Source organism: Amblyomma americanum, chromosome 3 (genome assembly GCF_052857255.1).
Source record: "Amblyomma americanum isolate KBUSLIRL-KWMA chromosome 3, ASM5285725v1, whole genome shotgun sequence".
Taxonomy (NCBI): domain Eukaryota; kingdom Metazoa; phylum Arthropoda; class Arachnida; order Ixodida; family Ixodidae; genus Amblyomma; species Amblyomma americanum.
The window spans coordinates 154,306,090-154,331,495 of NC_135499.1; positions in this window are offsets into that span (position 1 = coordinate 154,306,090).

The window sequence follows — 25,406 nt, forward strand, 5'->3', positions numbered from 1 at the left end:
GGCTCCGCTGGCTTGAGCTGCCCTTCGGGCCTGTTGTATGAGGGCCCGTTGGTCCTCCAGGTTATCGCTGGTCAGCAGCGCCTGGGCACTCCGTAATTATTGATGTAAGATTATCATGCATTGTATGAACATCAGGATCGTCATCCTCAGTTAAAGCCAAATATCTGTTTTGCAGCGCTATCCTAAACTCCTGTGCTTTCTCTCTTACGGCTAACTCGTTAATAGTCTTCCTCTTCACTAGCTTCTTCGTTCCCTCTTCAAGTCTAAGATAATTCGAGACCTTACCATTCTGTGGTCGCTACAACGCACCTTTCCGAGGACGGCCACATCCTGAATGATGCCAGGTTTAGCGCATAATATGAAGTCGATTTCATTTTTAGTTTCACCATTGGGGCTCTTCCAGGTCCACTTGTTGTTTTCTCGTTTGCTGCAGAAGGTATTCATGATCCGTAAATTATTTATATCTACGAATTCGACTAATAACTCTCCCCTGCTATTTCTAGAGCCTATCCCATAGTCACCTACCGCTTGGTCGTCACCCTGCTTCTTGCCCACCTTCGCATTGAAGTCGCCCATCAGTACAGTGTACTGTGATTTTACTTTATTCATTGCCGATTCTACGTTCTCATAGAAACATTTAACGGTCTGGTCATCATGGCTATATGTTGTTGCGTAGGCCTGCACCACTTTCAGCTTGTACCTCCTATTCAGCCTAATTACTATAGCTGCTACCCTCTCGTTAATACTATAGAACTCCTCTACGTTGCCAGCTATATCCTTATTAATGAGGAATCCCACACCTAGTTCTCGTCTATCCTCTAATCCGCGATAGCACAGTATGTGTCCGTCCTTTAGTACTGTATACGCCTCACATGTCCTCCAAACTTCGCTAAAACCTATCACATCCCATTTAATTCCGGCTAGTTCCTCGAACAGCACTGCTAGGCTAGCCTCACTAGATAAAGTTCTAGCGTTAAAAGTTGCCAGGTTCAGATTCCAATGGTGGCCTGTCCGGAGCCAGAGATTCTTAGCACCCTCCGCTGCGTCACAGGTCTGAGCGCCGCCGTGGCCAGTTGCTCCGCAGCCGCTGGGGTCTGAGGGCCACGGGTTGATCATAGAAGGTTGTGGCCAAGTACTACCACAGGGTGGCCAAATCCTGCTCTGGTGAGAGGGTGCGTTGTCGGTTCCGGCCACCGAGATCAGGCCGCACTCCAGGCCTGGTTATGCAAGTCCATCGACACGCGTTTTTTTTTTTGTGAGCTAGAGCATGTGCCCTCTCATTTCCCTCCAGTCCCTCGAGACCTGTGGTCCAGGTGATTTGGTGGTGCTTGGTGAGGGTGTAGTGCCCATGAGGCGACTGGTGTGCTTGGGAACTCTGCCTCTCAGGAATTTTCGACGCGCGTGTTGCGAGTCTGTGATCACATGACCGCTTTGGCCTTGGAACTCGTAATGCCTAATGGCAATGGCCACGGCGGTGGTCTTCGCGGCTGCTGCTGTTCCGGCTCTTACAGAAGCAGTGAATAGAACGAAGAAGCGGTGGTACGCTGCCGCAACTGCGTAATTTTCGTTGTCCGGGTATGCTGCGGCGTCCACGTACACCGCGTTCGTCGAATTGGCTAGGCGTCGACATTGTAGGATACTCGCGCTCGTCGAATGCCTGTGTGAACGTCTTTAAGCCATGTTTCGGTATCGGGGCCACGCCGATGTATTTCCTGTGTTGTTTTTCTAGAGAGGATTGAGCATCTAGTGCGAGGATGTCCGCCACTGTGCCTACTCGGCGTAGGATAGCTTGTCCAGCTTTGGTGGTCTGAAGTCTTGACGTTTGAGATGTACGGATGGCTTCTGTTAATTACGCAAAGGTGTTGAAGCTCGCATTGCGGTCAGACGCTCCGTCGAGGTGTCTTCAGGAAGGTTAAGAACCGTCTTGTATACCCCCCCCCCCTCTTATTATGGTGTCAACTTGCTGCTCCTCTCTCTTTGTTAGCGTGTGAAAGAGTAGACCGTAAGTGATTCGGCTAATTACCAGTGCTTGTACCAGCCGAAGGGTGTCTTCTTCTCGCATTTCTTGACGATGGTTGCTAATGAGGCTGATCATGCGAGCTATCTGGCTTGCGGTTGTCTTGAGAGTCTGGATGGTGTGGGCAACACGGAGGTTGCTCTGTATTAGTTCAGGTTAACTTCCCTGATGGCTTGACCCTCAATCGTGAGGTTGATGGGACCTGGAGAGACGTATCTAGGCCCATGTACTCGTATTACCTCCGATTTCTCTGGGGCGCAGTGCAGGCCGCTTCGCGGGGCGAAGTCCTCGACGATCTGGGCTGCTGATTGTAGGGTGGTTTCTTTTTGGCCCAGGGAACCCTTTGTGACCCATATAGTTATATCATCCACGTATATGGTAAAGCCGACATTTGGAAGTGCTTGTAGTGAACGCGATGGCCTGAGCATGGCAATGTTGAAAAGCAGGGGACAAATAATACTCCCTGAGGTGTGCCTTTGTGTGGTATATCTTTCACGTCGGACCAGGTCTCTCCGATGCCTATCGTGGCCGTGCGGCCCGTGAGGTTTTTAAAAGCAATGATTATGTAGTAACTGTCGCACTAGAGATATAACTGAAAGGTAGAGCCGGCCAGCAGCGCCGCCTCGCAGCTCAGCTCAAGCCGACGTGTTGTCAAGAAGCTCGTGTTAATGTAGGACCTTAAGTGAGATCAAGTAACGGCGGGCCCAGAAAACTGACACATCCTTTCCATGGTACACATTCCTCACGCTTAAAAACTAAGTCAAGCTTGTAGCTGAGGCTCAGATGGGTCTTTGCTATTTTATAGGATAACGCTGAATTAAATTTCTGTTGTTTGTAGAACTGTCACTTCATTTTCCGTCAAGCAAAGTTGTTCAATGATCTTGGCATGTAGTAACATTTTTACGTAGTGCCTTCAGCAGTGAAATGTACGGCCCCCTGCTATTATGCCAAAGCGGTGTCATTTATTATGTTGCAAGAATATTAACGTCTGGTTATCCCACACACAGCACCCCTAGTAATACAGGTAATGGACCCAATATTGAAAATGTATCGGCAAAGGCCAGTCTTACGCAGGACCGGAGTGAAACCAGCCATTTCTAGTATTATGCTAATTACCTGTTCTGCTTGGGACGGAAGAGAGAGCAAGAAACCCCCTAAGCCTTCATACACTCGGGAACTGCCCTCTGAGCTAATTTTTTACGTCCTATGTATATTTATTTATGCAGCTTTGCCTTTCCTAGATTTTGTTAATCTTATGCCGTTTGTTTATTCAGTACTTTTCGCACTGCCACTAGCTATTTTTTCGCACAGTGTCTTTTCCTTAGCACATGGATATTTTTTTTCTTTTCTTCAACACTTGGATTTTATTCTGGTCATTTTGTTTGGCCCTTGAAATGTTTCTTTTAGTGCTTTTTTTCATTTAGATGCACCCTGTCTTTTCTTAGCACAATATTAACCTGGCAGGTTCCACTTTACTTTGCCCCAGCAAATTTTTCCTTGCTTTTCTTTATACTTCTACGTATTTTATTTTTGACCTACTCTTCCACTCTTCACTGCCTCCAACATAATGCCCTCCCAGCAAGACTTTGAAGATTCTCTGAAAAACAAAAATAAAAAAGATATAACGGTTATAATAGATGCCATGCTAATAAAGAAATGCCAGACGCTTTAGGAAGCTAGCCGCCATAATTTCTCATTCCAGAGTACAACTTCAGACGTGAGCGACAGAAGTGTAATTAACGGACGGCTTGCGACGCACGACTTTGTAAGAGGAGAAGGCACAAACCTAAATCTTTTATTGAGCCTCTCTGATAACCATGAATTGCCAAGTCTTCTTTTGTCACTCGCAAAAAAAAAACACCGAGAAAACATGCCCCGCTCAATACCTCATAAATGGCAGGCAGTGTCTGCTGGCTTATTTCGCAATGCACCAAATGACTTTCACCGTACAGGCGCGCCCACACGAGCCATATATTGTTCCATCGCAGGTGCCGGCCCTCATGAGAATATGGACCCTGGATTGATCGGGGCAAAGAAGCGACAACGCGCGTAACTGCAACACAGGTTTCAACCCTATACCGTAGGGACGGCCTCTAAATTACTTGCTACCGACTTTCATTGCCTCATTCTATTCTGCGCTGCTGCCGCCCCAGAAATCTACTCTCCCTTCGTAAACGTGCTGCCTTTGTAAAAGTAAACAAGCAATGGAGTTTGTTTCATAGCTGTGCGGCAGACTACTTATGGCACCCGTGAAGCTCTAAATCAGTGTAAGGTAAGGAAAACCGTTTTCATCAAATTTCTATACTTTTTGGTCCTTAGGAGTGCCGTATAGCTTTGTTATATGGCTGAGAGGCAAAGCTGTTTGCTTTGTTTTTTGGCAACGACGTGGCCTACATAACTAGCCGAAAAATTCTGCTGCCCGGCGATAATGTGTTGAATTTATTACTTTGATATTATTGTAGACTGAAATCCGCTGCACTCCGTAATGAATGTAAAAGCCTTGCAGACTAAGGCGGTACGGCACCTCCTTACTCTTTTCATGCTGTTTTTCTCACTAGAGCTCCCATGGAAGCACATGTAACCTTCTGGACTATTCTTTTTTCTTCCTCTCTTCTTCTATCGCACCATTTTTCTACTAACCTGAATAACATCGATAACCTGAGCTCTTACTGTCTAGAATTACAGATAAATGAATTCAAATTTAATTCCCACAGTTACGCATTTGTTTATGGCGATAAAAAGTACAGGCACGTTGTAGACGGAACACACGGAGTAAAGAAATGCTTATCACATTCAGGCTGAACCATCATTGCACCGTTCACTACTGTGTGCGCAACTACACATAAAGCGAACAGGCGTGCATATACGTCAATGTAGCTGCTGAGTTTTAGATGTTGCGTAAAACGTGGCACACGTGCCACTATGTACATGACATACCACTTACACGATCAATAGCGGTCCCCTTCGATATACACGAAAAGAAAAACAAACGATAAAAATTTAGTTGGCGGGAACTGAAAAAAAACAAACGGCGCTGACTACACGTTTCTGCTTTTTATCGCGCCGTGTTTTTAAAATGGGTGTGCTGGAATCGAGGTCGAGGACGCGCAGAACCAACAGACCGGGTACACCGGACGATCCTGTAGCGTGAAACAGCAAAAAGGCACTTCATCCCGAGCAGGCTCATGTTGCACAAATTTCGATTGACAGGCCTTATTCTGTAATGCACCCGATTCGTGACTGAGAAGGTGGTTGCTGTAATTATAAATCTACCTAAGCCAGAGTTGCGACGAACTGTAATTAATAAACGAATTATGTCTGAAAACAACGAAGAACAAAAAATTTAGTGAGGAGAAAAATATACAAGCAGCGTTTATAGCGAATTGTACGGACGATAATTCCGTTATCTTTCGACTATGATAGCAGAAAAAATAACGAGAAGAGGTCCTTTTGAAGCATCTTAGCGCTATGGTGGGAGCCTTTGCATTGCTTTAGTGTTAGGGAACGGACATTTGTGCACAACTCTGTACGGAAGGTTATGTTAGCTGCAGGCAGGGCTGCGCCACAGCCGTGCATTTTTTTTTCGAACCATCGTTCAGTCTCACAGGCGGACTTTCAAACTCAGACTACAAGGACGAAGCTGAGCACAACATACATGCATTCATCACGATATCCTGTTGGGTCGGTAACTCTCTGCGATTCGCGGAGGGTTCTTTTGGAACTACACGATGCAGAAGCGATGCTTTCAATGAAAGCAAGAATAATGAAATGCTCTAACCTCTACAAAACTGAGGCTGAGCACTGTAGTACTCCGTTTGGACTAGGTCATACTCAGGTCGCTGAGGTAAAAAATATGAATTTGTTCTCGGTGCAAGTAAAAATTTCACAGCAAATACCTAGCCACGTGGAATTCTCATTGTACAAGTCAGCGCTAAAAAGAAAATTTACTCTACACGAAGACATCAAAACTGCGTTATGATACGCGCCAGGAGCGGATTACTTCATCCAAGAAACCCCTCGTTTAATCGCTCAGTCCTCCTGAAGAGCAGAGGTGACTTGCAAAACCCGAAAGGTGCTAATTTTATTTTATTGCTGTGCTGAGACCTGTGAGTGACTGCCACGTAGGTCACCACAAAAAAGCGCACTTTTTTTAGCAGTGAATTATTTACGCCTGATTCATATCAAGGTTGGCTGATATGGCGAGTTGATGCTCAGCTGGCGTTGTAAAATGTTGGGATGAATATAAGCGCGATATTTCACTAGTTGCCTTTGTACTTGACGTGTTTTGTCACGCTATAGTCACGTAATGGACGGCTAAGTATATATCCTGTCGGTTTCTATTAAAATAAATGTTGGAACAAGAGCCCATCGTAGCGAATTCGTCTTCTTGCCATCGCCCTTTCTTGCCCTCTCACAAGGTAAACTGATCGAAAACGTTCGTTATCAAGGTGCTCCTGAGGTGGCCAGGTCGAAGAGATACACGCATTGCGCACTTAGGTGCATACAGGCACTCAGCCCCTCGCCCCTCCGAGCGCGGCTGCCTAGAGCGGCTGCCGATAGCCGGCGGCGAGCTGATAACACTGTCGGCTTATACTCTTAAAGGCTAAGCTGTAGTGTCCTCCGAGTGTTTTTTCTTAAATTTTGTGTTCCTGTTGCTTTTGCGCATTTAAAAACCTTTCGGATACTCTCATACGTTCCGTGCACAGGCCTACCGCACAAGTGGCGATTTGATTCTTGGTGCCAATGTGTGCTTAAACGAGCAAGTTTGGGAACGAGCCCAATACAATTTTTTTTATTATGTACCGGTGATTTCTTGCACCAGGCAAGTTATTCTTCACGCAATAATGAAAACCATCGCAGAAAAATCTGCTGGTGAGCAAGATTTAATACTGATCTTGCCTTCAAGGCGTTAGGCGACCTTTTTTTTCTGCTGCTATATAGCAATCTGCCAAAACCGGGATGGCGTAAATTAAAAATTGTTTTTCTGGGGAAAGAAAATGGCGCAATATCTGTCTCATATATCGGCGGACACGTGAACCGCTCCGCGAATGAAGGGATAAAGGAGGGAGTGAAAGAAGAAAGGAAGAGAGAGGTGCCGTAGTGGAGAGCTCCGAATAATTTCGACCACCTGGGGATCTTTAACGTGCACTGACATCATACAGCACACGGGCGCCTTGGCGTTTCGCCTCCATCGAAACGCGGCCGCCGCGGTCGGGTTCGAACCCGGGAACTCCGCATCAGTAGCCGAGCGCCCTGACCACTGAGCCACCGCGGCGGGTCGTGATGGCGTGCCGAACGGCTTTTGAGGTTCTCCGCAGCTTGAGAACCTGTAAGTAGTTGTCTTGTTTGAAAGTAGCACTGTAAAATATGGGGGGGGGGGGGGTCCCTGATCCTTGGAAACATGAATTTTTCACTGGCTTTATAAAGTATCTGAAGTTCGCAAAAAAGAAAAAACAACGCCGGAAAGGGCTGAGAAAACACATTTCACGGAGTGCCATGATTAGTGAGCTTAGGCTTCTTCCGTTATTTATTTGTGCCTTCCTTTGACTTTAGCGGTTGCAGCTATGTAGCGAGTAATCGTAATATTAATCGATTACTGTCCTGCAATTATTCAGTTGCTTTACTGCTGCTGTAATTGACCGGTGAAATCAGTTACATTGCAGATGATATTATTGTAATTGCAATCGCTTACTTATTTTCTGTAATGGGTACAAGATCGATTGTGATTGGCGTGACATCATCTTGTTATCTTTGTTCGTCCGATTAACAGTGTGCATCTCGATCGTTTCAAGCGGCATCAACCCAATGCAGTTCCGCGCGGAACAAATATCAGGAAAGCTTGGCAATTTTTTCTGCTTTTGGTTGGCAAGACGAGTGCTATTTATTTATTGAAAAAATATACAGCCCCGACGCGAAAGGTATTCAATAAAAATTTACAAAGTTTCTAGCTAGCATTCAGGTAACAATGAGCTGTAATTTGGGGCACCGCAAATTAGCGCATAATATGTCGTAAAAGATCTTGAGTTTCCTCTATGACTTCATCTGAATTTAGTATCTCGTTTGTTGCCGCATTCTATTGTGCCACGCTGGTGAATCAGCTAGCAATTTACATCATACTAAAACTGACACGTTACTATTCATTTGGTTAAAGCTGCCTCGATTCCTCGGTCACACAATAAAACACCTTTCTCCATAAATCGTTCGAGCACAATGAAATGAGGACAGAATATGCCGGAACTTCACTGCGCAGAGAAGAGGTCCAAGTTATTCATATAAACGGTGCAGTAAAGAAATTACGGATGTGTTACAAGGCGTGAAACATTTCCTCTGTACATCAACTGAGTTAAATTATATATCCCAGGGTTATGATTTAAAAAGCATGCGTGCCGTTTTTATCCTTTTACTCGAATACCCAGTGCTCGAAACTTGAAAATATCGAATGTCTGTCAAACTGATGTCTGGAATTCACTAACTATGCAAAGGTGCAACGCCGTCGGCGTCACCTTTTCGCAGACTCCTCCGCCTCAGTTCGGTTCACTGAAACTGTGCCGTGTTGTACAACCTAGAATACGCAATACAAATGCCGAAGAACTGTATTCATATTTTTTTTTGTGCTGGCACAAGTGGTTCTTGATTCTTATCCTGTGTATTCGAGTCGGGTACCAGTCACAGAAACACCACCACAAAAGAGAATTCGTACCTGAATTTACATGCAAAGTGCCTTGACTAAATGATTTCACAATAGCTGACGCAAACTCTGACTTCCAGAAAACTGCGTTGCTTTTGTTAAGAAGACGTTGCGTTGCTGCGAATCCTTCCCCGCGCCTTTCATTCCTTCCGCTGTCGATTGCGAGAAAATATAAGAAAAAAACCTTGAAAGGCAGCTTCTGCTCTCTTACATCGCTCACTGGAAGTAATGGGAACTCGTCATTGCCTTTGAAAACTTCGACAAACATACATAAAACGTCGGCGTCTGAACGCCCACACATAATCTTTCTTTTCCTTTCAGAAGAAAAATACCGGGAGTGCCTAACAGCAATGCACAAAATGCGAGTCACGCACGGATTAAGGAATTGATGAGCAAAGTGTTGCAGAAGAGTTATTGGGACCTTTTTCTCTCCTTCGCTCAGTGGAATGAAATAGGAAATGGGCATCGAAAAGGCCGTTGCAATGCCGGTCACGTGCGCATGTGCGAGTTAGCATTTTGCGAGCTCCCTCCTTTATCCCTTCCCTTACGGCGCGGTTCAGGTGTCCAACGATATATGAGACAGATACTGCGCCATTTCCTTTCCATCAAAAACCAATTATTATTATTATTAGCTGGGCTGGAAATTACTTGTGGATGCATTTAAGCCAATGGAGGGTTGCGTGGGCTCCGTCAGGAGTACAGGAGGATGAGAACAGAGGAAGTACAGAAAACGCTGGAGAGGGCATGACGACAGAATAGAAGTAGAGAAAAAAACGAATACTAAAGTGCCTGTCCATGCAAAGAAGCTTAATCGCTCCGGCAATGCAATGAATGATTCGAAATAATGAAAAGATTTAGAATAGAGAGACCCGCCGCGGTCGCTCAGCGGTTAGGACGCTCGGCTACTGAACCGGAGTACCCGAGTTCGAACTCGACCGCGGCGGCCACGATTCGATGGAGGCGAAACGGAAAAGGCGGCTGTGTGCTGTGCGATATGTCAGTGCACGTTTAAAATCCCCAGGTGGTCGAAATTATTCCGGAGCTCTCCACTACGGCACTTCTTCCTTCCTTTCTTCTCTTAGTCGCCCCTTTATCCCTTCCCTTGCGGTGTGGTTCGGGTGTCCAACGATATATGTGTGACAATTACTGCGCCATTTCCTTTCCTAAAAAACCAATTTTCAAAAAGGAATTTTTTTCCCCGAGGCCCGAAGGTCCCAGAATTCTCGGGGCGTCAAAATTCGCACGCGCATATGACACCGTGCACCTTCGTTTAGCGTTGGCGGCACTGTCTTGAGCACCGTTTAGTCGTTGCTGCTAATTCGTGTCTCACGTTTACAGGAGAAGCAAGATGCTCGAAGCTTTTGTTATGTCTGAAGGTGCCCACACCACCGCATTTTAGCGATCAAACACGCCACAGTGTCATCGTGCTTCTGCATTTGCACAGCTGCTAATCTTAGTGGGTACGCGTCGTTTGCCTGCTGTAGACTAGACGTCATAAAGCGGGAAAGGTTCAAACAAGTTATGGTTTATGGGGGTTTAACGTCCCAAAGCGACTCAGGCTATGAGGGACGCCGTAGTGAAGGGCTCCGGAAATTTCGACCACCTGTTCTTTAACGTGCACTGACATCGTACAGCAGACGCCTCTAGAATTTCGCCTCTATCGAAAAATCGACCGCCGCAGCCGGGATCGAACCCGCGCTTTTCGGGTCAGCAGCCGAGCACCATAAGCACTGAGCCACCGCGGCGGCTTCAAACAAGCTAAAAATTCTGGTTAAAAAATGGGTCATAAAGAACTGACGTTCCGTTAACATTTTGTTTTTTATTTATTTGGTATTTTTTATTCATGTGAGCGCAAACAAAACGGAAAATACATTTTCGAGAGTTACCATTGCTCGTTCCGGTCGAAATGGCATGTTAAAAACAATCTATAAAAAGATCAAAAGCATTGCTTGTCTGTTGCGTTTGTTTCAGTTATTATATGCAATTTAGTTCTACAGAAAAATACACAGATAATTCAGACAAAAACGTTCTCGCGGGTTTGTTTACATTTTTTGTATTTCTCTACCTGGCAATATTGCCGCTGCAGTGAATGAATAGAAGTCTGGCGTCGCTGCTTGCAAAAAACCTATGCACTAAATGCTCCTGGTGCACGTGTACGTATCGTTTGGACGCCCGCTTTTGGACGACCTTAGGGCTGCCCAGCGTTGGATTACCGTTCTCAAAAACTCTCTAACGCCGTACCTTCAAACGCTTCTGCAACAATCTTGATTGTTTTTTTTTTCAACTATTTATGCTTGAAAGCAAAAAAAAATTAACCCGATTTCGTGAGAAGGAGGGGGCACTCGCCCTGAAGCGAGGGTTTCACGCTAGTACTTGAAGTGACAGAGTGACATTCACTGAGGCACCTACGGCGGGAAATACGGCTTTTGACGAGGTTCATTTTTAAAACTTAACGTGTTGTTTACTTCATATTTTTACTTTAAACGTTTGATTATCAGCCGCAATTGACAAAGAGAATGAGCTTTAATGTGGGGAAGGGAGGGGAGGTCCTCTGGAGTAACCAGTCTCGCTTGCTACTACACATAGAAGGAAAGCACAGGGGACGAAGACGAAGAAGGTGGAAACTCAAGATGGCCCACAAAGGCGAGAACTAGGGGCTGTTTTTCAAATCCCTTTGGCGATAAACCTTTTCCCCTAAGATTGAGCCCACGACGAAAGCATAATTGGGCGCAGAGCAGCTTAAGTCTATCTCGAGGAGCAATAAATAAAGAAAGAAAAAAAGAAACAAAACGAAATCTCCATATTATAAAGATCCGAACGCTTTGTTAGTAACTGCTAGATCAGGCAAAGGCAGCCATGATGTTGAATTATGCCAGTTTTATTTATTAAAAGAAATGAAACTTAATGTAAACGACCTGGATGAATGCGCTCGTCTTCACGCCAGTTGTAAAAAAAAGGAGCCAAAAAAATTCTGCGCTGCAGTACCCAAATCAAAATTTACAACGCTTGCATGGCGTGGTATCTGCGGATACCACATGTTATGAGAATTTCTGTTGGAGCCCGCGATCTTTGGAAGATTGTTGTTCTGAAAGTGACACATATCACGGGCACATTGACTCACCCGAATTGGAAGCAAAAAAAAAATGCATTAAGTGAAAACGAAGAAAGGCGACAGAGATAAAATTTTAATCGGGGACATCAATAGTTTGAACTTTCCCCTCCTGAAAGTACCACATCACCGCGATCATATATATATAGACGGGCACTCGCTAACGCACAGTACTCGGACGAAGAGGCCATTCGACCGCTTCAGCGGGGAGAATCGCCTCGGCTGGGAACGAGCGGTGCGGTTTAGCGGTCATCGCTATGTGTCCACGTGGCCTCGAGATGAAATTGGTTCTCAGTGACTCGGGGTATTTATTTTCCTCGCTTCAGCGGGCACAGCGAGAGATGTACAGTAGAGACATCAACTGGTCAGCAGACATTCGCAGCCGAGGAAAACAAGTAACAGTTCCGCTCAAGATGTGGCAAGCTACGTCGGCGCGGTGAGAACGAACGGCCTGGCTCTGAGCCTCTCGGGAATCGGTTGTGTGACGTCTCAGGATGGCAGCCCGCGGTAATTCTACGCAGTCTCACCATAATGGCTTTCGGACATTGCTGCGAAGGCGCGTTTCCGGCGAGCTGAGTCTCAATCTTATTTTCCTTTGTCGCACTCATATTTTTATCACGCGTTGCTCCTCTCCATTCGCTTTGCAGTTGTGGTCTGGCAAGTGTCGACTCGCTGGTTCGCCACCATTTGTAGCCGGACGTTGTGCAACGGTGTTCTTTATTCGGCAGGAAGTTCAATGGACTACACTGTCAGGAAGGAAGATTGGAGACCAAGAAAGCGTATGGAGTTGAGTAGACGTACAAAATTTGGAGCGCAGTGCGTTGGGTAATTCTATGCGTACACTTGTATACAGAGCCTAGGATGAGAGTAGAGAATGTCACCTCAGAGAAGGAAAAAAATATGAGGGTGCACTTAAGATTCTCCTAAAAGGTACGATGCGAAAGCGTTAATGATTCTCTTAAAGGGGCTCTGAAAAGAGAACTAATAAAGTTGCGGTGTGCCGGGGATGTTAAAGCACGCCGCTTCACGAATATTGTGCAGCAAGAATTTTTTTTAATGCGCTTTCTAGAAGCTGAGTTATCTGTAGTGAAAATTTGAATTTCAGCGTCTACGCGCCTTTCCCTCTCCTCTCGTCACTTCTTGCACGCTGGTAGGTCGGCGGTCCTCCTCACTCGCCGGAGCTACGTGCATTATTGGCTGCTTCGAAGGCCCGACGTACGAACGAATCTAGCCAATAGCCACCTCTCAACTTGTATACGCAGATGCGATCGAGGGAGCAGAGTACGAGCATGAAAAAGTCGTCGGGAAGGGCTCGCCAACTTTCGCGCCTGATTGTGGGTCCTCTGCTGCGTGTAGAAGTGCATTTTTGGTTCAGGTTTTCGTGACAACACAGTGTAGTGATTGAGCGAGTTGGTGTGCTCTCTTCGGAAGGTGTTTCAGAGCTCCTTTAAGAGACCTATGCTCTCTTTGCGTATCATTTCGCTGTCGCGGATACTGCGCTTAGACAGCCTATAGAGCATCTAAAAAAATTATGTAAAAGTACATGCTCATATATGTTGAACTGGAAATTTCCTACGTTCATATCATCAAGTGGAGTTCTCATACCATCAGCGGCAGCGTGATGCAGCGGTTAATCAATGCGCCAGTTTCCAGACAGGTGGATGCTTAAAACACAGCGGCCGGTGTGGTTTGTGGAACCCAGGTTACTCTTTCCGACCTCCCGGAAGGCTCATGCACAGCGCCACGGTGGGAAGGTAGCAGTTGCATTGAACTTATTAACGCGACAGCGTTAACGAGCTCGTGTCGCAGAAAAGCCGGTGTCGTCGGCGTCGGCCGTGAGCGAGAAATCCCCCCTCCTCCTCCTCCTCCTCCTCCTCCTCCTCCTCCTCCTCCTCCTCCTCCTCCTCCTCCTCGTCCTCCTCTTCCTCCTCCTCCTCCTCCTCCTCCTCGCAATGTACGCCACTGCCCCAACAGATAGCGCCTGACTGAAGTTTTCTGTGGTGAGCTTCAGCGGCTTCGAAAAGATTTGAGCTCAAAACTGACTACTCACCCGCTTAATTGACAGCGTCGCTTACAAAAGAGAAAGTGCTTTTTTTTCTGATGGCATGAATTTGTCGAACCAGGGGCTAGGTGTGTGAAACTGAGCAACCGGAGGAAACAGCGCTGATTGTGAGTGGCAGAAACCTCTTAGGACTTTTCTCTGGTTTTGTACAAATAGCACAGCGCCGCTTGAAACGCATAAATAATGGCATTTATTTGGGACAGTAGAGTTAATCAGGACCGGAAATGAAGAACCACAGCGTGCGTTAAGCACAATACTAGTCAAACAAACTGCCAGTGACTTGAGTGCCGGCTCTGAACATCCGACACCCAACGGCTCTCCTAAGCGGACGTAGGTGAGGAATGGAAATAACAGTATAGCGCTGGTCGCGAGTTTCGTTTCTTTGCTGTGCTCGTATTGTGCGCTATTTTCCCAGAAGTATGTATCACCAACTCGCCCGTCTTGCCATTGTGTTGAGTCCTGAATGGCTGCGTGTCAGAGCTTGCATAATTTATCCAACTCGGGATTTTTGGTGGCTTGGTTGGGCACGGGGAAACAACGTTCGTATTAAACTTTAATTTTGAGAGTGGCATTTTGCTTGAAGCTGCACAGCAGCCTATTTCAAAATTATTGTTATTGTATTATTCTCGTGTTATTCTTCTATCGCGACATTTCTAGATTATTAATATCCGTAAAAATTGAGTGCAGATTAACAATTATACTGATGTGGAGACTACGTGTAGCGTAGATGTGCAATTTAATCTTCAGTCCGGTAATAGAAAAATTATATACCAATAAAATTTTGTTCGCTGGAGCTGAAATCCTCAGGAAGAACAACTGAAAATACTAATTTCTTCCGTCCATAAGTGGTCGCTGTTTATATCGAGATTGGATTTGCAGGTACAACCTAAATTGAGAGGACACCAAGGCGCAATTAGCAGAGAAATGTGAGACGCTAAGCTACCGTTTTAAGTCTACAAAAATGGCAATAATTAAGCTGAACAAAATATTGAAGTGCATCAAAAGATATTCTCAAGCGATTAACCTGTAAACAGCCGAATTAATTCCAGAACAACGTAGCAAAATTGCGAAATTGTTTTGCGACATTGGACGAAAATGACTGTTGTCAGGCTGAAAACAAGTGCTAAAGGCAGAAAACATGTTCCGTTGACAACTACCACCCTCTAGTGTTGAACATAGCAGTTAACGTAATCGCCGACCATAACTCATCTTTGGCTGTGTGAGCAACTCAGAATTGGGCCGGACGTGCGTGACAAGTACAACTCGCGGTTGATGATTCAAATGTAAAGAGAGCCCCTCAAAAGACTTGCAGCACCGAGACCTCCTGCGAGGCGCGACAGCCCCTTTTAAAAAGCTGCATCTCCAAAGGCTCCCAAGACACACTGCTACTTTTCAGTCTTTTCCTCTGAGCTTTACACGTGAAGAAGGTGCTATGTTATCATGCGCGCAAGCACAAGCACTAATGGCCACTGCCGGCCACCCTTCCTGCCCCTGGATGTTCAAAAGAGTAAGAAGGTATAGGCGAACACGAAATACTACGTAAAAACTCCATAAGCGGTGTTCCTTGTTCGTCCACTGTTTTTCGCTCTTTTTTTGACGATCTAAGGGCATGAATCAAATCGATTGTTCATGCCAGATCTCCGACTAGGCATACTTCCTTGCCTCCCCTGTGGAATCTACTTGTAAAATGCATACACGATCTGGGAGTGTCTCCCTCAGGTCTACTGACATAAAATGTATGTTCCTCAGAGCTTGACCCGCAATCTTGGAAGAAGTGGGTCGCAATAACAGCAAAGCAGCTATAACACATCTTAAAATCCCTTCTAATCCAGCATGTTCGTTATCTACTAGGATAGGAGGGTTAGAATGCTGGCCAGAGGGGCGGCCTAGGAGTGCAAGATGCTCTTTGTCCCCTGTATGCCACATTTAAAACAAAACTATACAGAGGCTTTGGCCTTATATCAACTATTGACTCCGCTCTGAGAACATTTAAGCATGTGCGTCCGTTGATGAGTGGTCGGCAATACTGAAAACCCTTTAAAAACGACATGTTAACAAACTTCCAGAAGAGATCCGTGGATTTCCCTTTTCGAGCCTTGGGTAAGCACTGACTATCCGGAAAGTTCGTATCTTCTAAGTTAGAACTGCGCACGAATAAATGCACATATATATATATATATATATATATATATATATATATATATATATATATATATATATATATATATATATATATATATATATATATATATATATATATATATATATATATATATATCAAGGCTATAAAAGTAGCCGGCGTCGCTCTCTTCCAGGCGAAGCATCCTTGACCCGCCGGATTCTCCACTGCTCTGTTCTTTGCCCCTGTCCCTCGCCCTTTTATAGCCTCGATATATATATATATATATATATATATATATATATATATATATATATATATATATATATATATATATATATATATATATATATATATATATATATATATATATATATATATATATATATATATATTGTGATAACAGGCGTATGAGAGAACGTATTTATCTGGACGATGAGTGGACAGCCATCAAAATGCTGCGAACTTTAGAGCTGTCTCCTCGCTTCACCCCGCCTTACTATAATGCTACTGATGAATGAGGCACTCCATTGGCTCCCCTTGCACAGATGGACCAGGGCAAGGTTTAAGTCAGGACATTATAGCTGGAAACGAAATCTGAAACGGCATAGAGCGAATAAACGCCGCGGCCAAAGACAACAGGGCGTATTCTGGTTATTTAAGTTCACCATGACCTCGCAATTGTCATGGGAACAGCCATCATCTAACTCGTAACGCACTGCGGCAAAATTTCGTAAACCATTTTGCTAATCAACTAGCGGCGGTCGCAATCTCATTGGGTTGAGTACTCGCAATTTTTTATTGTGTTGGTACGATTACCATCACTTTCGTAACATCTGTCGATGTGGCGTTGTGTGACGCCGCCGCTACCCTGTAGGGGGCCGCCGCACAATAACCAGCCAATTTTGTCCTCCACTCGCAACCACCCTTCATAATTATCCCCCCACCACCAACTACAACAGTCGCCCTCCCGGAACCTCTCCCGCCAACATCCGCCCAATACCATCCACTACCAACCTACTCTTGCTCTGTAGCCGCGATCGCCATCCAGAAGCCTAAGCCAACCACCAGCCAACCCACCTCTACCGTAAAGAAGCTTCACATACCACCAACCCCAGCCTCTAGATGGCCGTACCCACCACCCATACAGTCAACTACACCAGGCCTCCATACTACTCCTCTTATATGAAGCGCACGCAGAACTGAAACGAAAAAGCGACGGTCTGAAATACAATCGAATAGTGCAATCAAATTTTACGATCGTCCTCCCAATTTTTTCTAAGCGCTCACATAGGCTTCTGTTAAAGTTTCTACTTGAAAACAAGCGAATATGACTAAGGCCGTTTTTCAGCGACAGAGACAGGCACGCGCTGTGCTCCAGAAAGTACTATTCGTTTCAGTTTTAGAAAACAAAACACCGTATATACTCGTCTATAGCCCGCAATCCTCACTTTTGGCAGCAAAAATTAAAAAAAACTAAAACTCGCCCAAAACGCGCCTAGTCCCACAAAGTGTTACACAATTACGCCAGTTAGTTTTTCCCGCACCTCATGCATTATCATCATTGTTGAGCGAAACGACATTTCCGCGGCTTTCTGTTTCCGGTTTTCACGGTGCTTTGCCCAGCGCCATTCGGTCTTTGTTTCTCGGTCCTTCGTTCGGAAGTGTGTGGACTGCTTGCGGAATATTGTGTGGCGTGCGCCGTCGTGTGACAGGCTGCGTGCTTTTGAACGCGAAACAAAAAGCAGTGGGCAAGAGCAGACAGTCGTACATTGCAGGGTTTAAACTTCAAGTGACAAAACACGCTGAGGAACACGGTAAACGGGAGACCGGGTGCAAGTTAGACATCGAAGAAAAGTGTGTTCGCTTGTAATGTATACAAATGCAAGACCTCGCCGAGACTACCCGAAACCAGAAGGCTTTCCTTGGGAAATAGTGCAAGTTACCAAAACTTGAAGAGGACATCATCGAGTACGTTTGCACTACTAGGAGCAGTGACTTCGCGGTGTCTACGAAAATGATCCGCATGAAAGCAGTCGCTATTGCTCAGCACATGAACATTCGACCTGCGAACCTCAAAGCCAGTCGAGGGTGGCTTCAACGTTTTATGAAACGGCACCAACTCTCCATCCGCCGTCGAACGACGTTGTGCCAGAAGCTACCAGCCGAGTACGAGGAGAAAAATAATGAAGTTTCATCGCTTTGTCAACGCACTTCGCAGGGAGCGTGAGTATGACCTTTCACAGATAGGCAATGCTGAACAGACGCCTGTCTGGTTCCATGGCCCTGAAAATTACTTGGTGGAAGCCAATGGGGCAAAAAGTGCCTCCGTACTTATTACTGGCGCCGAACGGCGCACAGTGATGATTTGCATCACCGCTGATGGAATAAAGCTTCCACCCTACGTTGTCTTTGAGAAATAGATTCTGCCAAGAGACTTGAAGTTCCCCAAGGGTATCGTAGTCTGGGTGCAAGAAAAAAGTCGGATATCCGACGATTTGGTCATAGACTGGCTGAAAACAGTGTGGCGGAACCGACCAGGGGTCTGCTACGCAGCAAAGCCTTTTTGTGCTCGACAGCTTTAGAGGGCGCTCAACAGACCGAGTGACGACTGATGGCAGAATGCCGAATGGACTTAGCCCTAATTCCTGGTGGCCTGACAAGCGTGCTGCAGCCGCTCGATGTTTCCGTTAACCGGCCATTCAAGGCGGAATTTCGGTGGTGCTACACTCAGTAAACTGCCACGGGCAACCACGGAACAACTACCGACTGGGCGGTTTAAGCGAGCGTCCCTCCAAGAAGTATGCGCTTAGATTCTGCACGCGTGGCATTCGTTGTCAGCGGACACCACCCCAAAGAGTTTCAGAGTCACGGGGCTGTCAAACGCTATGGACGGCAGAGAGGACGACCAGTTTTGTAGAGCACGCCAATGAGTCCAGCTCGTCCGACAGCGGTGAGAGTGTCGATGAGCTGAGCTCGCTCGACGGCGATTAGCGCCACAGCGGCGATTAATGGGGTAATAAAGTATTCGTATCTGTCCCCAGCTTTTTAATTATCTGAAATAGTAGTCGCAGTGGCACTTGTGTTGATGTGTCGCTGTAGACCCGATTCGTGTATAACCCGCACCTAAGAAAATTTGATGAAAAAAAGTGCGGCCTATACACTAGTGTATACAGTATACACATAAATTGCAAGCACAGCGAAACTTTCTTTCAGTTGATGACAGAAGGTATACATTGAGTCGCACACAAGAGGTAAAACCAAAGCGTATTTCGGCTCATCGATAGCCACTGCGTGCCCGATCGTTGCCAAGGCTATTGTTGGAGCACCCGCATTGGGCTTGCGGTCCTATTGGATCATTTGCGCGGTTGCCGCCATGGCACGTGTTGGCAATTTGCTTCGTCCGCAGCCTGCGAACTTGTCTAGCCTACAAACCGTACTCTTGATTCATTAGCTGAAAGAGTCATGAAACGACCACAGTCTAATAGGTAGACATAATGACGCCACAGCTTTCGAGTTTCATCAATCGACATGTACACATAGCATGGATTAGAATCTGTTCTCTGTCCCCAAAGCAAAAAAGCCTTCCGCTTTGTCTTTGCCGTGCTCTTTCTTATTGATTTCTACTTGCGTGCCGGTGCTCTTCACAGCATTTTCTCGGTGCATTATCTGCATACTATAGAAAACAAGAAGTGTGTACGCTGTTAATACAGCGTTGTGTGACCACTAGAGCCGTTTTGCAAACCGGATTCTAATTTCCTTAATTTTATAGCGGCATAATGCTTTTTCATGGTGATTTCCTTCAAATTACCAGAGGAACTAATTTCTGGGTGGAAAGCCTATTATTGGTCTTCTCGTAGGGTGAGTATGTGTGATTTATTTTCAATGCAAAACCTTCAGTTTCACTCGCGCAAACATGAATACGACTAGGTCTTGGAATTCTTTGATTATTTTGCGGTACTATTTCTTCCTTTTGTTTGTGTCGAATGCAAATTGGTGCGGACATTTTGATTTCTTTTGAGATGAACGTCCGTCGCAAGCAATTAATTTTTCCATTTCCGTGGACAGATCAGTTCAAGGATTTTAATTTTTCGCGAAAATTTTTTACAGTACCTAGGGCAAATTAGTTCTGACATTTTCTTACTTTTTTTCTTAAACGACCGTTTCTCGAAAGATATAAATTTAATTGTTTTCTTGGCCAATGCGAGCTCAAGGCTTTTACATATTTGCGACATTATTGTACAATTATTTACACTATTTCTTTCCTTCCTAGATAAATTAAATTGGCTTTTTTGGGGAAAGAAAATGGCGCAGTATCGGTCACATATCGGCGGACACCTGAACCGCGCCGTAAGGGAAGGGATAAAGGAGGAACAGATAGAAGAAAGGAAGAAAGAGGTGCCATAGTGGAGGTCTCTGGATTAATTTCGACCGCCTGGGGAAATTTATCGTGAACTGACATAGCACAGCGCACGGGAGCATTTGCGTTTTGCTTCCATCGAAACGCTGCCGCCGCGGTCGGGTTCGAACCCGGGTACTCCGGATCAGTAGTCGAGCGCCCTACTAACCAGTGAGCCACCGCGGCGGGTACCATTCCTAGGGGTCTAATCAGAAATTAATGTGTACATTTTCTCTTCGCTCTTGAAACGACCGTCTGTCGTAAGCAACAAATTTCGCTTTCTCCTTGGCTAAAGCGAGCTCAAGGCTTTTACTTATTTGCGACAGATGGCTTGCGCCCATGCTCAATTTTTTGTACGCGGCTTCCAGGATTTTTGTTTTGTTTTAGTGAATTAGTGTTCCGTCGACTGTTTCTAAGTTCGGCTTATGGCTTTCAACTCTTAAAGTTCGGTTATTGGTCTACTCCGCAAGCTCGGTTATCCCGAACTTTTCATTTGGTATTAGGACTTTTATGCGCTGGTGTTTCTTGATAGAGTCTTTTGTTTTCTGCGAGAGTTTGCCGCAGCTATGTCTATATACACTACCCGTTTAATTAATAATTACATTTTCTGATTATTACACCGGAGGTGTTTAAGCCTATTCCTGGGTTCATCGGCACGGAATTGCAGTGGTGTAACCATAATGGCGCAAGGAGGCAGCGCGGTGGAAAGATTGTTAAAATTTCTGATTGGTGAGGGAGGGGCTGTGCAATGGAGAGAGGCTCCGATTTTACAGCAGAAACAATGGTACAGATAAGACAGGATTAAAGTGACGACCTCGTGTTGCCAGCACCTGCATTGTTCAAACTTAGTTGTTATCGGATAAAATGGCATCAAGAACTGGCACATATCCCAACTTATTGCGGCAGTTTTGATATAGGCTTCCATTTCGACCCACTTATCGCCTGACTCCGTCGAGGAAAAAAAAAACAGAATGCACGAATACCAACGCCGACTGTGCCCTTTGGTGCATCGCAGTTACTGCTCATTGATGACTCGTTTTGTGATCGATGAAACGTGCCGTGTCGAAAAAAAAAAATGGCCACCACTGCAAATGAGCGTCAACACGACTCTGAAGAGGTCCGGCAGGGTGAACTGTACAAACAGATCGTACGCGGAGACGTAGCCGCCAGTGCTTTCACACCGCTCCTGTTTAAGGCCTCTTCTACGAATGGAATAGTGCGCATCACATAAGCCTAACAAATGAGGGGTAAAAAAGAAAGGATCATCAATCAAAAGGGATGGGGAGTGGCTACGATTGGACAAATAGCGAACTTCCATTGGCGTCCATGGGTGCTGCCTTGAGCCAGTTCTGTCTGAGTGTCTCGTGCTCGCAGTCGGTGACCAAAGGTAAGATAGCGCGCCTGCCAACAACCATTATTTCCAACGAGCCACGCTATCCACCCTTTACCTAGAATCGTAATGACTGTCAATTTTTTCTTTTGGCCAAAATGAGAAATGCTTCTCTATAGCTGTTTCTCTTTCACCGCTTATGTCGAGCGCCTGCTTTCAACAAGAGATAAAACGCGCAAAATAATGGCCCATGCTAGGCTATTGTTTTTTGAATGCGTATTCAGATTAGTGTGCAGTTATTCCTGACTTCACAATAGTTTATTTACTGCTCTTTACCTTGCTTAACGGTTGGACGTCCGGCGTAGTGCAGTAATTCTTGTTTGGGCTTCACTGCAAGGCTGGTTAGAGATACTTAGATACGCTTGCTGTCAAGTGCTTCCAGGTCCTCTTTTGTTTAATGTCAAGTGCTTGTATTGACGATGAATAAATGACAGCTTGTAGGATTGCGCCTGAAATACAAAGCCTCTTTTTTCAATAGTATTTCTTGTATTGCTCGGGCTGGGTACTAAAGTTATTTGCGAGCTAGGTTTGATTCCTATAAGGCAATTATGATAAAGCCAGTGAGATATGTGAGAGTTCTTGGCACTCAGGCGAGGACCTCTGACTTCGTTTGTTTTAAAAATGCGATTGCTAATTTTTTTTTTGGTAACGAACGAAATGATCGAAACACAACCTTTGTAGTTTACTTGGTGATAATGATCATGCGTGTAGTTATTTTGCGCGAGTTCGCATCAAAGGCATATATTCTGGCACATATTTCGGAGCCGCTCGTGAGCGCTGTAACACCTCTGTGTTGCATCTTCAAACATTATGTTGAGTCAACCAATATAACAGGTAACTTGATTCACATAACTTGTTTAACCCGTTTAAAACGTTCGGTTACCACGTCTGAACAGCGACTTTACCCCCATTATTGTTCAACCCAATTACCCTGCCACACTATTAACCATTTAAAGATTGATTATAAGCTCCGGGGCTGACATCGTCCAATATATATTGGGTACGCCTGCGAGAGTTATAAACAAAAGGTGGTCGCGTGCGCGCAGCTAGTTCTTATTTGATATCTGCGATGTTGCTCCGCCAACAGTGGAGCATGCTGCTTATGCCAACCTGCTGTTAGAATCGAAAGGCGCAAGGCTATCATGCATGTAGTATAGCGTAAACCGATAGAGTTAGGCCAGTCTAGACGAGAAAGTGCCCAGAAGCGATCGATACGAATGCATTAGGTCAACAAAATGAAAAATCCTGCCACTGGGAAACGTTTTCTAAACGCTAAAGTAATGATAGATACGCATATGCTTTCGCATTACTGCTATCACAGGGGTAATAGACGATCCGTCAGAAACCGCACTGCCTATAGACTCCGAAATGGTTTCGAGACACGAAAGCCATTTTCATGCTTACGTTAAAGGCTATCCTCGGTGGCCGGCAAACCGAATAATGAGTGCACTGTAGGTGCAGTGCAGCTTGCCAACAGATCTAGGAGGGTTACTATAGCCCACTGGCAGAAAATCGATCTTACCGAAGGGTTGCGGAACGGGACAGGGAATTCCATTTGAGAAGAAAAGAAGCAGAAAAGTTTCATTAGCGAGTCTTTTGTAGAGAATTTTGACTCACATGCGGAAGGCCAATGCGGTGGATGACGTGCAGTTATTACATTAAGTATGAGATGCTTACTAGCTTTGTTGTAGGGGATAAAATAGGCTTTTCACTCTGTGGCTTTACTTACAATTCCTGCACCACTTCCTTTTTCTGCAGACGAACTGTGGCACCTTTTTTTTAAGGTACTGATTTTACTCATGTGATTAAGAAAGTAGATGCCCTTACGCTTATCTTAGAAATAAAAGCGTTGATGAGTCTAAAAACACTATTGCTACTGTTCCGGGCGGATCGACAACTTCAAGCGGAAGCCTGTTTTTCTCCCTGGCACTTTTGACTTGTAAATTCCTTTCGTTCCCGTAAACTGGTTGTGAGTGCAGGATTCTCAAGACTAATATGTTTCTGCGAGCTCGCGAAAATGCTTTATGAATAATAACTCTTCCTCAAGTCGCTAATTTTTGTAGGCAGCAATAACAGATCCGCTGATCTCACTTTTCTCCTGGTCCAGTTTTGGTTATTTCGACAAGTTAAGTGCACTGCAGAGGTTGCTTGGATTGTAAACTTTTCGAAAGCGAATGTATTTTGACACAATGTAGAAGAAATTTATTGGGCCACAGCGCCGAGGTTAACTGAGTTTTGGAAATTATAAAAAAACTTGTAAGGATATTACTTACGATGGGCTACATGCCTCTCAAAAAACAAGAAGGTTTGGATCATGAGGGCTTAACGTCCCACGGCGGCTCAGGCTATGAGGGACGCCGAAGTGAAGGACTCCGGCAATTTCCACCACCTGGAGTTCTTTAACGTGGACTGACACTTAATAATACACGTGCATCAAGCATTTCTCCTACATCGCAATGCGACCGCCACGGCCGGGATCGAACCCGCGTTATTCTGGTCAGCAGCCGACCTCAACATACCACTCGACCACCCCGGCGGCTGCAGTAAAGAAGACTAACAGTATTAGTTAACTCAGTATTAGTTAACCAGCCTACTAGTTAGCACGTCTTAGCAGTAATCTGATGCGCTGCACCACTGACAATGCTATGCCGTAAGAAGTGCTCTTCTAGCACAAAAAACCTACCTTTTAAAATTGCAGAAACCTTACGTAAAACGCCGCCTATATAGGGGTTGGTTATATTCTGTGCATTTACTTTGCGAATAAGGCCTATTGTCGAGTAGTTTTTAGGAATGTCAGCCCGGTCCTTTGGTTCACTGAAGTCTAAGCTTTCTCTGATTCTATTAGCGATCAGCTAAGTAAATAAATTTTAGGAACTCCAGTAAGCTGATCGATCTGTAATTTTATGACGTTTATGGTATTACGCTTCTTATCGATTAAAGCAATGTAAGCGCTCTTCCATGACTTCAGTACACTCGAAGTCATGAGGCATTGAGAACAGAAGGGTGCCGGTTTTTCCAGCACAGTCTCCTCACCATCCTTCAAGAGATCTGCGATTACCTGATCGTCATCAGCTACTTTCCATCACTGCATTGCTCGCAAGGCTTCCGTTACTTCTGTTTTGCTAACGGTGGTATGTGCAACTTCCTAACCTCACAGCTTCCGTCAATAGGATCCTGATTATTTCGGCTAGTTTATAAATCTGTCGGCTGCTTTAACCACTGAAATCCATATCGGTGATAATACTTGCCCTCTTGTCTCTTAGCACTTACATCTAATGTTTTCCGGTGCCTAGTTTCCTCTTTACCGCTTTTAGGCTTCCTCTAATTTTAGAGCATGCTAGATTCTCTGCATATTATACATATGCAAATCGAATAGCTCTGACACCTCTGCCATCAATTCGTACCCTAAAAGTGCTTACCAGTAACCTGCCTAGCTATTCTGCCCCTTGCTTCTATTGCGGATTAGTCTTCCGGTTAGCCTCCCTGCCTTTCCTCTTCCTCCTCTTCCTCTTGCTCCTCCTCCTCCTTAATGATATTTGCTTGATTATAATTCTAGCCCTGAACACGTCATTTATCTCCGTTAAAGGGAAATATTTTTTCTCCAGCAAGATCGCACATTTCT